The sequence below is a fragment of the Myotis brandtii genome, unplaced genomic scaffold (genome assembly GCF_000412655.1).
Source record: "Myotis brandtii unplaced genomic scaffold, ASM41265v1 scaffold237, whole genome shotgun sequence".
In the NCBI taxonomy this organism is placed as follows: domain Eukaryota; kingdom Metazoa; phylum Chordata; class Mammalia; order Chiroptera; family Vespertilionidae; genus Myotis; species Myotis brandtii.
Genome location: NW_005358943.1, coordinates 6,979,484 through 6,994,878, shown reverse-complemented (window position 1 = coordinate 6,994,878; position 15,395 = coordinate 6,979,484). Strand labels below are relative to the sequence as shown.

Sequence of the window (15,395 nt, the reverse complement as noted above, 5' to 3'; positions counted from 1 at the left end):
TGAGGCTTGCAGGGCGCGCTGCGGGTTTCGGAGGAGCGCGTCCTGCTGTCCCTTTGTTGGAGAGGGTCCGGAGGGCTCTCTTCCCCACGACCTCGGGGCCACCTGAGACTGACCTTTGGGAGGGGAAAACAGGGCAACCAAATTACGCCGCGCTTGTCTCCCCCAAACACTTGTTTTTACTCCATGTTGATCAGGCACCGGAAACTATTTGGTACAGCAATTAAGAACTGACCGGATAAAATCTTAAGACTATCTGACAACTTACTCCTGAAAGATCATTTACGGATCATTTCACCTACCACCCACAGGTGAGGAAATTGAAGTCCAGCCCTCGGAGAATTAATTTACACCCATTTAACAGACAAATAATGAGTTGTTAATAATGAGTTGTTAATAATGAGTTGTTAATGAGTGTTTTAAATAATATAGTTTAAAGAAAAACCAAAAACCTGAATAAATCCATATCCTCCCTTCGACTCCAATTGCCTGGGCCATCTAGTGAAAGTTTAAGCAACTGAGCCCTCAGCCTCAGGGATGACAGGTACAGAGACAAATCACCCAATAAACGTTATCTCAGTTGAAAGAGCCAACATGGCCTTTAGAGAGTGGACTGGGTTATGCTAAACCATGTACATGCCAGAGGGACTATAACTTGTACCCAAGAACTATCTGTAATACAGAATGATTTGGTCTTTGCCTCTAGGGCCCAGGCAAACGTAGGTATACATTTCTAGTGCTGCTCTTTATTAACCGCGTTAACTTGGGCCAGGTATTCAAGAGTCGGTTTCCTCCATGGGAGTTTCTGAAAGGTGCTATGGAAAGTAGATGAGATTATCATATGTAACTCCAGTGTCTGGTCTCACAAAAGCTCCTTTTTTTTCCCTTCCCTATTTCCCCAAACCATTTACCTATTTTCCCCCCTGGAATTATCTGTGGCTGTCTGCCCTACCTCAGGAGGGTAGGTATCAAGTGTAATTCATTATGTTTCCACTGGTTAGCACAGAATCTAGCATAGAGCTGGAGGACAGTAAATGCTTACTAAATGAAAACAAACAAAAAGACCAAATTGTTCCAAACTTAATTATTTATCAATACATTCATTATCAATAATTATGAAATCATCCTGCATTATTACTTTCTTACTCCAGCCATGGAAAATACTAATTAAATTAATTCTTAGAAAAGAATAGCAAAATATGGGATTTTTTACTTTTCCATGCACTTCAATAGTTTTAAAATTACAAACTCCTACATGTTAAAGTCATATTTTAGTTTGACTTCAATATAGAGTATACAGAATGTTATTTATATGTGGTGCTTAAAAAATGCTGGACTCAAAATAATTTTAAAATGCTGGTCTAATTCTAAGCATGATTAAATTACTTCTTAATTTTTTTAAGATTATAGTCATTAATTTGCATTATAAAGCATGATTTATTCTCGTGAGGACTGGCCATTGACTTTCCTATCCAACAAAATAATTATCATTGCTATTTACTATGCAGAATTGGATTGCAGGAAAAACAAAGAGAGGGTATGTGAAAATATATATATATTAGAGGCCTGGTGCACATTTGTGCACTGGAGGCGGGGAGGGGCCCTCAGCCCGGCCTGCACCCTCTCATAGTCCAGGATCCCTCAGGGGATGTCCACCTGCCGGCTTAGGCCCAATTCCCCCCCACTCTCCCCTTGAGGATCACGCCTAAGCCGGCAGTCAGACATCCCTCTCTCAGTCCAGGGCTCTTGCAGCCCTGGACCCCTCGCTCCTTACCGCCCACCTGCAGTGGAGGTGGGAGAGGCTGCTGCCACCACTGCTGCACGGCTTCTGGCTGAGCAGTGCTCCCCGTGTGGGAGTGCACTGACCACCAGGGGGCAGCTACTGCATTGAGCGTCGGCCCCCTGGTGTTCAGTGCATGTCATAGCAACTGGTCATTCTGCCATTTGGTCGATTTGCATATTAGGGTTTTATTATATAGTATATATATAAATGTATGTATATATATATATATGTGTGTGTGTGTATATATGTGTGTGTATGTATATATTCACCCTTGGAAAATAATTCATAACAGGTGTGGCCTCCAACCTCTGGAAGACCCTAACATAATTACAGATGCATCCTGGAATTTCCTAGAATTTGTGCTGGACTGGCTCCCGAATCTACTTATTTTCATCCAAAAAAAAGCAGTTGAGCAGCTGGGAGTTCTTGATACTGGGCTAAATAAATCTAGAGAGAATTAGTTAGAACAAACACGATCTATATTGTTTTAATAATCATAACAAGAGACCAACTTGGATACAAATGCTCATAAAGTCATCCATTCCTTCACTCACTCATTCACACACTCATTAGCACACATTTACTAAGCACACACTGTGTGCTAGACAAAGCACTACACTGAGTATCCAGTGTTGATCAAGATGGAGCTTACACTAAGGCTTTTTCCAAGTGATGTTAAAGAATTGTTTTCCTATTATTTCTAGTGTAAAGAAATGGTATTTATTATAGTGGAGATTAAGTGGAACAAAAGAAGAATCATAATCTAGTTGTTGACAGAATCATTTTTAAGCACTGACTGGTTCGGTCATGAAAACAAAAACCAGTCAGTTCCTAGTGACTTTTGGAGTTAGAGCTTCTACAAATGTTGGACAGACAGGGGAGGAGAAAGTCAGAGGCTCCACTGAAGATTCCTAATCCAAGACCCTAAGCCACTGGTTTTCAGGAACACTCTTCAAGTCCCTGGAGACACAAGATCCCTGGGAGGCTCTGAACCATTCAGGACTAGAGCCAAGTTTTGTGAGCCTTAAAGCGTATGCAATTTAGAGAGCTCTCTTTCAGAAAAAATAAGTAAAATGATGAATACGAAAGTGCTAAAGCCACTCCCAGAACCCTAGAAAGGGTTCATGCCAGAAGGGAGCCCTGAAGTTGCAACTTCATTAGCTTCCCTGGGAGTCCACCCTCATCAGCTATCTAAGCAACATAAAGGCAATTTATCTGGAAGCAGCTTTGGGCCTTTATCTGCCCACACATCTTCCTGTAATTGACTCTGGAAAACAATGGTCTCCTCCTGTTCAGCCTTCTAAATTTTGTGCAAGCGCCTCTCATTTCCCATATTGGGAAAGAGATTCTGGGAAATGTAGTTCCTGCCTTTGCTGATACTAAGGATGATGCTGAGTTGACAAAAGACTACCCAGCATATCACCCTAAGGTAAAAAATGCAATTATTTGACCAAGGAGATTGAAGAGAGTTTAATCCATTCAAGAAACTAGAGCTTAAAGGATGGAAGCATTGATATATTAGCAGATCTGAAACTGGGAAACACTGAAGTATTAATCTTAACCTGATTGATGCTAAAAACAACACAGAAAGGAAATTGGTCAGTTGGGAATACAAAAGTAGAAGAACAAGAAAGCAAAGGGTTTTTTTTCATGGCCTCTGATGATATTTCAGGAAGGAGGTACCCTGATTATAAGGGTCTGTTTGACATTCACCAATAATGCATTCAACACACTTATTGATCATTCACATTAGGTGCTAAGAATAGCATGCAAATCAAGACCAGAATGACCCTACATTCAAGGAGGCTATGGTCTACATCAGCACTGACCAAATGAAATATAATTTTAACTCCAAGTGTGACCCACAGATCTAATTTTAAAATTTCTGGCAGCCAAGAAATAGATATAATTAATATTGAGTTCTACCAGGCAACTAGAAGTTTAGCTTGAATAATTCTCTAGAAGCCCATTGTAAAAAAGTTCTGGCCCTTTAATTTGGACCACACATCTGTATGTAGTAACCCATCAAGATAGTGCTACCTATTGGGCTTGCTTGAGCTTCCTTATCCTATACTAGGGGCCCAGTGCATGAATTCATGCACCTTGAAAGGAACTGTGGGCTGCAAGGCTGTGGTGGGCACAGGGGGGGATTTTGGCCCATCCTCCATGCCCTCACCCGGCCCCTCCCGCCAGTCCCCTGTCTACTGGCAGCCCTGCTCCTGCCGCCGCTGCTCCCATGCATTGACGGTGCCAGCCTCACTCGCACCCACGGACTGTGTGAAGCAACTGGGACTGGTGCCAGTAGCAGGTGCGAGTGGGGCCGATGCCGGCAGTGGGTGCAAGCAGCGGCTGCTGCCCTGATCGCCCCTCAGGAACAGGGGGAGATGGAGAAGACCTCAGGGGTGATCGGGACCAGCGCCAGGCGCTGTCAGTGGGTGCGAGCAGCGGCTCTGGCAGCAGGTGTGAGCACCCGGTGGGACCACGGTGCACAGAAGCAAAGAATTTTCAGTAACCACCAGAGGCTCACCCCAATGACAGTGACCGGCGCCCATCCTTGGTCTGGCGCCCCTGTCATCTACTCCACTATCCCTCTGCTGCCAATGCCCACCATGTTCTCCCTGGTGGTCAGCGCACGTCATAGCGAATGGTTGTTCGGTTGTTCTGCCGTTCGGGCTATTTGCATATTAGGGTTTTATATATATGCAAATAGACTGAACGGCAGAACGACTAGTCGCTATGATGTGCATTTACCACTAGGGGCAAATGCTCAAAGCAGGAGCTGCCCCCTGGTGGTCAGTGTGCTCCCACAGAGGGGGCGCTACTCACCCAGAAGCCTGGCTCACAGGGAGTGGGACTAAGCTGGCAGGCAGACATCCCCTGAGGGGTCCCAGATGGCAAGAGGGCACAGGCCAGGCTGAGGGACCCTCCCCCCTCAACCGAATGTTGTGCACCAGGCCTCTAGTGATATATAATATGCAAAGGGTTTACATGAACCCTAATTCCATAATTCTGAGTAGCTGTGAAATGGTGTCACTGATACATTTTAGGGTATGAAAATAAAGTTAATTTACAATATCTGTTCTATACTACCACTGTCTTTGCAGACATACTCTTTCCTTCTTTAACTTTAATATGTACTGCCAAAGGAAAGTGCAGATAAATTATGGGTTTTCTTCATTTTCATTAAGAGAACTAAGAGTAGGGTGGGGGATTGACTGTGACTTCTATGGGAAGCTGAATTTAGGATTTGGAAAATGTTGCACCTCTAGATCTGAGATTATTGAGAGGGGAGAGCAATTACTGAGAAGTTATAAAAAGCAGATTTTTAAAAAACCTGATTATTTCAGCATATGTTAATTTTATATGAAAGTTTAAGCTTCTAAAAGATTTTGTTGTGTTAGTTTTGCTTCTATTGTTTTTATCTAACCTGTTTAGATAAATTCTTAATATTTCTCTAAAGACTAGCAAATTGGTGCACTTTTGGTTGAAGAACTTGAAAAGATTGTCTAGTAGATAAATAAGAACTAGAAAGAAATCTTAGAAAGTATCCATTTCAACCCCTCTCATTTTACTCCGTGAGAATCAGGAAAGTTAAACAACTTTCTCCAATTAATTCATCGATTTAGTGGCAAAGCTAGAACCAACCCCTGACACTCAATCCAGTGTTCTTTCTACTACACAATTCTGTCTGAAAAAATCCCCATGCTCTGGCATTGGATCTAGTGGGGCTTAAACGCTCTTCTTTCATTAAGTATATAATGGGAATTTGGTAAAATGTAAGAAACATGCAGAGAAATCTGTAAACACTCAGAACTCATCTCAGAAATAGAGTCAACTGAGAAGATGTTCATGTCTTTCCAATTAGAACCCTTGGAGCGGAAACCCAACAGCTGTGCAAAATTTTATTTTGTAGCATTTTGGAACTAACTCTCTGAAACAGTAAAATATACTCTCTTCTCCTTGAAAAAGCTTTCTTCTGTGTCTTTTGGCACAGATTACTTCTCTTTTTCTCCCTGTTTTAATTCACTTTTTTGTTAATTTTCATCCTCTTTATTACTTCCCTTTATGTCCTCACTTGTTTAAAAAAATTTCATGGGACATATAATCTAAATTCTTGTTTAGAAGATTTAATGTCTTATGTTTTTTGGTAGATACAATTCTGAAAAATAGATCCTCAGCCAAACAGAAAAAAAAAGGAAAAGCATCCATAGATCTCTTCTTCAGTTTTTCTCTTCAGAATTCTTTCTCCTCTTTAATTGGAACTCTTCCTCTTAGTCAGACTTCCATTTGATCACTATCAGAATCCCTAAGGTTTGACAGGAGCAGGAGTCATCTCTGGAGAGTGGAGTGATATTCACGTCACTGTCACTTGACTCTTCTTCGCAGCCTAGGAACTAAGATTCACTGTGGCCACTCAACAGGTATAACTGGGCACACCTTAGCCCTAGTTTCTGATCTCAATATATTCCGGTCCCTCAAGGTTAATTGACATTTTCCTGACTTCTATTATGGCTGACACTCTTAAGCAAGCTGTACATACCTTCCAAAATAGGCCACAGTGCTGTTTGAAATAGAAGTCTGTCAAGAAAATGCTGGATTGGGGTTACTTATGCCTTTTCCTCCAGATGGGAACCAAACTCATATTGAGAGTATGTTTTGTAATCAGAGGATCTTTCCTAATCACCTCTCAAACAAAAACCAGAAGGAAGTGACAAAAATGTCTCCATGGTAGAGACTTTTTATTCTATTCAGTTGACCCTTCCCATTTGCCATCTTATTATTTCATTTGTTTTTAACTATAGTCCAGTTCATTTTTTAATCCATCAGGTTCTCAGATCTTTCTTGCATGTGTTGTTTTCTGTAGTAGTGAGAGTGGCACAATTCCTTTAATACTAAAAGGAGGCATCATTTATCTGGTATCCATCATGGCCTAGGTACTAATCAGGGGCCTCATATTTATCATTTCTAATCCTCACACCAGTTCTGCAAGATTGGTATCCTAATTTTACAGAGGTGGTAACCAGATTATGGTCATTCAAGGTCCAAAGCAGGACCATCTATTCAACTCTATACTGATACTTCCTATGGCTCTTTTCCATATGGATTATAGGAGGATACCAACCCTGAAAAGCAATCTAGCATTCATTCATAGAGGCAAGTTTGTTTTGAAAATTGTAATTTCCTCCTCCTGTGTCCCTCCATTTCTGTCAAACTCAGAAGCTCATACACATGGAAGCAAAATGAGGAGGGAAAAGGATAATATGTGGAGTGTAATACATGATTAGTCTATTGCTGTTTTCTTGTCTTTTTATACACTGATTTTCTTTTATATGCATACTAGAGGCCCAATGCACAAAATTCATGCAGGGGGTGGGGGGGGGGGGAGTCCCCTCAGCCCAGCCTGCACCCTCTCTAATCTAGGACTCCTCGGGGGATGTCTGACTGCAGGTTTAGGCCCGATTCCGGGGATCAGGCCTAAACTGGCAGTCAGACATCCCTCTCACAATCCAGAACCGCTGGCTCCTAACTGCTCATCTGCCTGCCTGCCTGATCACTCCTAACCGCCTCTGCCTGCTGGCCTAGTCGTCCCCAACTGCCCCTCGCCACCAGCCTGGTTGCCCCTAACTGCTCCCCCCACCAACCTGGTCGTCCCTTACAGCCCTCTTCCTGGTAGCCCCCAACTGCCCCCCCTGCTGGCCTGGTTGCCCCACACAGCCTGCTGTTCAGTCATTTGGTCATCCCTCACTAACCCCCCTGCCGACCTGGTTGCCCCATGCAGCCTGCTGGTCGTTACTTTTACTGGGATGGCGTCCCAGACAATTTGCATATTCCTCTAATATTAGTATAGATTTTTTTTCTCTTACATGTTAGGATTGATCTCAATTTCCCCTTTGCTATAGTACCCCAGCACCATTTAAATTTCCAATTTGTTGTATATAAATTCAATTGCATTTATTTACATTGCAATAGAAAAGAGAGAATTCTGAGCTTGTAATTTTCTGTAATTTTCTTTTGTTCTTATTCCAAAGAGAAAGCCAAGAGTTTGGCAGGTGGTAGTTTATAGGACTGAAGGCTGAAGCTGACTCAAGGAAAGACCTCTCTTTATAATGTGAACAAACCCACTAAATATAATATGCTAGGGCATTTCAAGTGGAAGGGAAGAAGAGCTAGTGTCTTTGTAAGAAGATATGCAAAAGCAGAAGCCAAGGCAATAAGATTCTCAAGCCTGGAAAAGAGACAATAGCTTACTGTGAGTAAGTGGGACTGTGGCCTGCTCTCTCTCTCTCTCCTGCCTTCTGGAAGGTCTCTGTGGTGTAGGGGATGTCTGCATGGTGGGCATATTTGGGTAGCATCACATCCCTCAACGTTCTTAACTCTGGTAAAGGCTCCCATGAATGGTGTGGAGCAAAGCCACAGGACCACCAGACTTGGATGTTCTTGCAAGCTTGGACAATGCCCATCTCAGCAGCAAGTGTGAGTGCAGTGTAGACTAAAGTTTGCTCTCTGGAATAAGGGTCTTACATGGGATGGACATGGGTGGGGAGGGGAGGCAGCGCCCATTAATGACTACATTTCTTACAACGTTGGTGGAATAGGTTCTCCAAACAAGATTAAGTTTAAGAAAATATTATAGGCTGAATTTTTTTGCTTATCTCTTAGGTCCATTCTCCACTTTTTTCTCTCTGCTCTGTGCCCCATGCCTTCTGGAAGGTCTCTGTGGTGTAGGGGATGTCTGCATGGTGGGCATATTTGGGTAGCATCACATCCCTCAACGTTCTTAACTCTGGTAAAGGCTCCCATGAATGGTGTGGAGCAAAGCCACAGGACCACCAGACTTGGATGTTCTTGCAAGCTTGGACAATGCCCATCTCAGCAGCAAGTGTGAGTGCAGTGTAGACTAAAGTTTGCTCTCTGGAATAAGGGTCTTACATGGGTGGGGAGGGGAGGCAGAGCCCATTAATGACTAAATTTCTTACAACTTTGGTGGAATAGGTTCTCCAAATAAGATTAAGTTTAAGAAAATATTGTAGGCTGAATTTTTTTGCTTATCTCTTAAGTCCATTCTCCACTTTTTTTTCTCTCTGCTCTGTGCCCCTGGGAGCTAACCTTTTTGGATGGCTTCTACAGACTTCTTTGCCCTCTGGATTCCAGTTGTGTCCAGCCATTGGGAGGCACTGGCAGGAGATCAGAGGAAGAGAAAGGATGAACTGGGATGTTTATTTCTAAGGATCCCTCCCTATGGGTTGACTGAGTCCTTTTACTGAAGGCAGCAGATCCTGTCTGGTGGCCCTGCCTTGTAGTTACTCTCTCTGGGTTGTGTTCTGTTAACCATTCCCTCTCCTTGCCCTCAAAAATCTAAAATCTTTAGAAGCTTTCCCATTGTCATTAGCATGAGGTGGGGGTAGGGGAGCTGCACTATTCCTACTTGACTTCCTTTAATCCTATCTACACTTTTTAAGTAGCTTCTTTGTTAAATCCTCCTCAATTAATTATCTTTTGTGGTGCCATCTTTTCTCTGGCAGGAGCCTGACTAATTAATTTATGGATTCATCTTTTTCACACCTGAGTTTGTGGACTCAAAACCCTTCCATGTGCCACTTGAACTGGGATGTTTATTTCTAAGGATCCCTCCCTATGGGTTGACTGAGTCCTTTTACTGAAGGCAGCAGATCCTGTCTGGTGGCCCTGCCTTGTAGTTACTCTCTCTGGGTTGTGTTCTGTTAACCATTCCCTCTCCTTGCCCTCAAGAATCTAAAATCTTTAGAAGCTTTCCCATTGTCATTAGCATGAGGTGGGGGTAGGGGAGCTGCACTATTCCTACTTGACTTCCTTTAATCCTATCTACACTTTTTAAGTAACTTCTTTGTTAAATCCTCCTCAATTATCTTTTGTGATGCTATCTTTTCTCTGGCAGGAGCCTGACTAATTAATTTATGGATTCATATTTTTCACACCTGAGTTTGTGGACTCAAAACCCTTCCATGTGCCACTTTTTTCTGTAATTACCAAAAACCCTTGTGCAGTTTCTATTAAGGACTCTGAGTAGATTATAACTCCTAGCACTGAAGCCTAATCATTTTGAGATTTTTGACTGAAAGTCCCACATTCTAGGGAAGGTCTCAGTCCCAGGCAAATCGAATGGTTGATGAACCTAGTTTTGACTCTGGTGGTTATAACCTAGTTATGACTTGGGTGTGCATGCAAAGAAGTCCCTAGTGACTTGTGTCTAGTGGAGTATGATGAGACAGAGTTTGAAAATTACTGCACAATTCTACATATAAGATTATCCAGAAGATGAAAGAAATTAGGATAAATGCAACCCTGCTGAACAATTGTTTCAAAATACTTTTTAAAAAAGTATATAAATCTATTGTCACATTTTTATCTTACATAAAATATATTATCTCTCAATATCAACATGCACAAAATTCTATAATATTGTAAATATATTTTAAAGTAAAGGTATAATTTGTAGGATTGAAAATATCTATAAAATAACACACTTTATACACGATGCTTACATTCTATAAAATTAATAAATTTGTAAGAATGATTACTAAAGAATTTACCTGGTCATGAAAATAACTCACAGCAAAGCCTCCTCCTTCATTTCACGTTAATATTCCCTTTGAAGGTTTCAAAGAGCTTCACAAATCTCAGGCCACTAGAAAGAAAGGATTTCATCTATTTGCACCATAAATTGCACAGCAAAACCTTTATCACATGTTTACTGAAAAATGCTGGACTGGATGATAAGTATAGTGTAGCATAGATCCCAGGGGCCTCCAATGCTTACCTAATACTTTTTAGTGGGTCATGGATATGAGACCCTCATTTCAGAATGATTAAAAATTCAACAACTGCCCTAACCGGTTTGGCTCAGTGGATAGAGCGTCAGCCTGCGGACTCAAGGGTCCCAGGTTCAATTCCGGTCAAGGGCATGTACCTTGGTTGCGGGCACATCCCCAGTAGGGAGTGTGCAGGAGGCAGCTGATCGAATGTTTCTCTCTCATCGATGTTTCTAACTCTCTATCCCTCTCCCTTCCTCTCTGTAAAAAAATCAATAAAATATATATTTTTTTAAATCATGTTTTTGCACATTCAAGTTTCCATGCTGGGGAGGTTTTCAAGGCAGAAAATATCAATTGGTTGAAGTGTAAAAGTTAACAGAAAAGCAAATACTGGTTGGGGAAAGCACGTTAGAGAGAGACCATCTTATTTTAGTTTGTTTTAGTTTAAACATTGCTTTTTATTGCTTGTAATATAATACACTTGTTCTGATTTACATTAATGAACTAAGAGGACTTCGGCATACCTGAGAAAGATATTATTTTAATAAGTCATGTTTTTCTGGTAGGCTAAATGACTACTTGGCTATATTGATCCATGGCAGAGAAAAATAAGAGTGAACAATGTATTAACAGTAAGATGAAAGAGGTAGAACAGATAAATGTGATTCAGAGCTTTGGTCCTGGTTGGATTTCAGAGAAAAATAGACTCGTAAATTCTTCCCACCACAAATGTATAAATTGTTTATGCTTTCTCACTGCATTATTAAGGCACTTCCAGGTGGTAAGAAACAAACATGTTTGTATCTACACTCATGAAGGGAATTCATTGTAGATTTGTAGAAGAAGAACTTGCTTCAGCAATCAAATATCTAGGCCTCAAGAGATCTGTGTGTGTCCCCAGAAAATTTTAGATGCCTCATCAGAGGCAAGGGTCTATTGCTCCCTTTTCTGGTCACTCCACTGTTTCATTTAATGCTCTGTTCTCTTTTGTGTTCACTTTCTTTTTTATTTTTGTTTCCTGGTTTCTGATAACTCATGATGTTTGCTTACTCATGGCTCTTTCTTACTCATTTACTTTTTTGAGTCTCTTAAATTTTTTTTCTCTGTTCCTTCCCTTCCCCTCCTCTAATTATGTTGAATAATCACTACTAATTTTATTCTGACCTTTTAAGTTTCCCTTCCTCTCTGTAAAAAAATCAATAAAATATATCTTTTAAAAAAATCATCATTCTCCCCTTAAAAAATAAATAAATAAGATAAATAAAAATTTTTAAAAAATTCAACTACTTCTTAAAGGTGGAGGAACAGTGTTGTCAGAATCCTGGGTACAAGGTGAAAATGATCCTCCATACCTAGACCTGACTTTGGAGGCATGGTTTACCATGTTGAAACAGATGACAGAGCTGGGAAAGGTCAAGTAGCTTGTGATGGAAATGATTACCAGAAACTAAGAGTGCTTTTCGGAGATATAGTTTCCGTCCCAAGAGGAAAGGCAGTTGTATCTTGGATGAGGCTAATTTGAGATGGCAGGGAGCTGAAAAAGAACACAATCTGTGGAATGTCTGAGGAAGTCAACCTGAAGAGGCCACTAGTGCTCCCACGTAGAACATGTCAGTGGCCGTGGTGGAAGGCACTTGAGAGCTGGTTCCAGGGCCTGCGATGAGAGAATACAGTGGGTAAAAATCCTAAGTGTTGCCAGAGTTTAGGAAAAGCTGACCATATAGTAGCCCTCCCTTATCTGCAGTTTTGCTTTCCATACTCAGTTACCCTGCAGTCAATAGTGGTCCGAAATTATTAAATGGAAGATTCTAGAAACAAACAATTCATACATTTTTAAAAATTTATCGATTTGAGAGAGAGAAACATTGATTTTTTTGTTGTTGTTTCACTTATTTCTGCATTCATTGGTTGATTTCTTGTATGTGCCCTGACTGGGAATCGAACCCACAACCTTGGTGTAGCAGGACAATGTTCTAACCAACTGAGCTACCAGGCCAGGGCCACAATTTATAAGTTTTAAATGGGATGATGTGCTGAGTAGCATGGTGAAATTTTGCACCATCCTGCTCTGTCCTGCCCGGGCATGTGCATCATCCCTTTGTCCAACATATCCCATTTATCAGAGAAAGAGAGAGAGACCACATTCACATAACTTTCATTACAGTATATTGTTATAACTGTTCTATTGTGTTATCAGTTATTGTTGTTAATCTCTTACTGTGCCTAACTAATGAATTAAACTTTACCATAGGTGTATGTGTATAGGAAAAACATAGTATATATAGGGTTGGGTACGATCTGTGGTTAAAGCATTCACTGGGGGTCTTGGCACATATCCCCACAGATAAGGAGGGCCTGGTGTATTCATAGTAAAGTTAGAGACTTTGTTACAAAGAACCTGCCCTCAGATCCTGGAGAAGAGTGTCGCTGACCCACTTGGCACAGGTGTGAGCAGGAGCCAGGATAAGCATCTTTCCCTGTGAGGAACTCAACCTGACTGGACTCAATTCCTTTCAACCTTCTCCCACGTAGGGGAGCTGGTGAAAAGGGGGAAAGAAGAGGCAGCTGTTTCCTTCAACAAGGTCGGAAACATGGGTCCGTTTGAGGCAATTGGCCCAAACCCTGCAGGGAGTAGGTCAATTTCTTCGCTTTGCTTCCACGTCTTCCCTATAAAAGTCTTCCTTTAGCTCAGTGGTTCTCAACCTTCTGGCCCTTTAAATACAGTTCCTCATGTTGTGACCCAACTATAAAATTATTTTCATTGCTACTTCATAGCTGTAATGTTGCTACTGTTATGAATCGTAATGTAAATATCTGATCTGCAGGATGGTCTTAGGCGACCCCTGTGAAAGGGTCGTTCGACCGCCAAAGGGGTTGCGACCCACAGGTTGAGAACCGCTGCTTAGCTCCTGTCTCCTAACCACTTCTGGTTTGGCTCTGCTGGATTCAAATCAACTTTTGCTCAAATAACCTCCAAAACATTTTTAATGTGCCTCAGTTTGTCTTTTAACACCCCACTCAGCTGCTCTGTTATCTGAAGACTTCAAGTTATCTGGGCTTAATACAAACTCGGAACCAGCTCTGACAAAGGGAAGATTTGGGGCTATCCTGGGAGGAAGACATTTTTCCAAGAGGGCTCAGGTCCTGAAAGGTACAGGCAGGACATGTCCCCTGTGCTCAGCTAACATAGTTAGCTCTTGGGGAAATATTACTGTGATATTGTGATTTATAATCATAAATACATACTTGGTTTTCCTCCCCATTCCTGGCACAGAACTCCTTAAACTCTTCCAACTTCCTAAGTGATGAAAGCAGTGAAGCTGCCTTTTGCTATTCATAACAAGCCCCTTTAACCACATCGGAGTTTATGTTAACGAAGTGGCTGTAGGAAAGCTCCTAGGTCACTGAAGTTTGGGGGCTGGTTGCCAGGGAAGCCGACCATGTGATTAGAGGGTTGGAACATTCAGTCCCACTCCTAACCTCTGGGGAGGAGAGAGAGGAAATTGAGTTCAACCATCAATTGGCCAAAGATGTAATCAATCATGTCAATGTAATGACGACTCCATAAAACCCCCCGAAAGAGTGGGGTTTGGAGAGTTTCTGGTTTGCAGGGCAAAAATGCCGGGAAGGTGGTGCACCCCAAACTTCAAGGGGACAGATGCTCCTGTGCTCCGGACTCTTCCGGACTTTGCTCTGTGTGCCTCTTCATCTGTCCGTTCCTTCAGATCCCATTCATATCCTTTGTAATACGCTGGGAATCTAGTAAGAAAACTGATTTCCTAAATTCTTTAAGCTAAGTAGCTTGTAGCAAATTAGTCAAACCTGAGGAGGGGGTCATGGGAACCTTAGATCTATTGGAGAGGTGGTGATGATACAGTGGGGAATGAAGAACACCTTGACCAAGTGATCCGGATTAGTACCTCCAGTGGGAGGCAGATGGAGAGCTTGTGCGTCCAGATGAGCTTCCCGTGAAAGACACAGCATCATCGAGGTAAGGAATGTTGTATTAAAAGAAGGGAAGACTATTTTTTAAACATGCCAATGTTATAAAAGGCAACGGAAAGCTGTGGGAATATTCCAGATTAAAGGAAGCTAAAAAGATCAGACAACTAAATGCAGTATTAGGTTAGGTGTCTGTGCCGGAGGAGAAAAAAATGCTATCAAAAACATTTTTGCCTTAATTCACAAATGTGAAATTCAGACAGTCAAATAGATAAAAAGTATGATATCAATGTTAAATGTATTGAAGTTGCTAACTGTACTGGGGTTACATAAGAGATAATCATGATCCTTAGGAAATACACACTGAAAAGTTTAGGGGTAAAAGACCACGATTTATGTAACTTGCTCTCAAATGGGTGAGGCAAAAAGAGAAAATAACAAAGCAAATGGGGTGTAATGTTAATAAGTGAATCTGGGTAAAAGGTATGTGGGTTATTTTCTTACTACTCATAGTTACAACTTTTCTGTATGTTTGAAATTATTTGCTAATGAAAAGTTAAAATGATTTTCAGAACATGCTTTTTGTTCTTTCTGGCTTTTTATGTACATTTTTAAAAATTTTATTTTATTGCTTAAAGCATTACAAAGAGTAGTACATATGTCTCCTTTTTTCCCCCATTTACCTTCCCCCGGCCTCCCCTACCCCCCTGTATCTTGCGTCCATTGGTTATGCTTATATGCATGCATACAGTCCTTCAGTTGATCTCTTACCTCCCCTGCCCCAACCCTCCCCAGCCTTCCCACTGTAGTTTGACAGTCTGTTTGATGCTGCTCTGCCTCTGTATCTATTTTTGTTCATCAGTTTATAATGTTCTTTATTA

General features: G+C 41.5%; 1 protein-coding gene across 6 annotated transcripts in view; it reads left to right on the top strand.

Moving 5' to 3' along the window:
* The first annotated feature begins 6,100 nt into the window (after nucleotides 1-6,100).
* Nucleotides 6,101-15,395, top strand: part of LOC102257404 (H/ACA ribonucleoprotein complex subunit 1-like) — a 39,268-nt gene continuing 29,973 nt past the window's right edge. For 4 of the 6 annotated variants that reach the window (XM_014540218.1, XM_014540217.1, XM_014540215.1 and 1 more), the window contains exon 1: nucleotides 13,519-14,563. The gene's annotated coding sequence lies outside the window, so the exon portion shown is untranslated. Of the gene's footprint in view, nucleotides 6,202-7,843; nucleotides 8,031-13,518; nucleotides 14,564-15,395 lie in introns of those variants that run through there. The other 2 variants (XM_014540212.1, XM_014540213.1) reach the window with 2 other exon arrangements.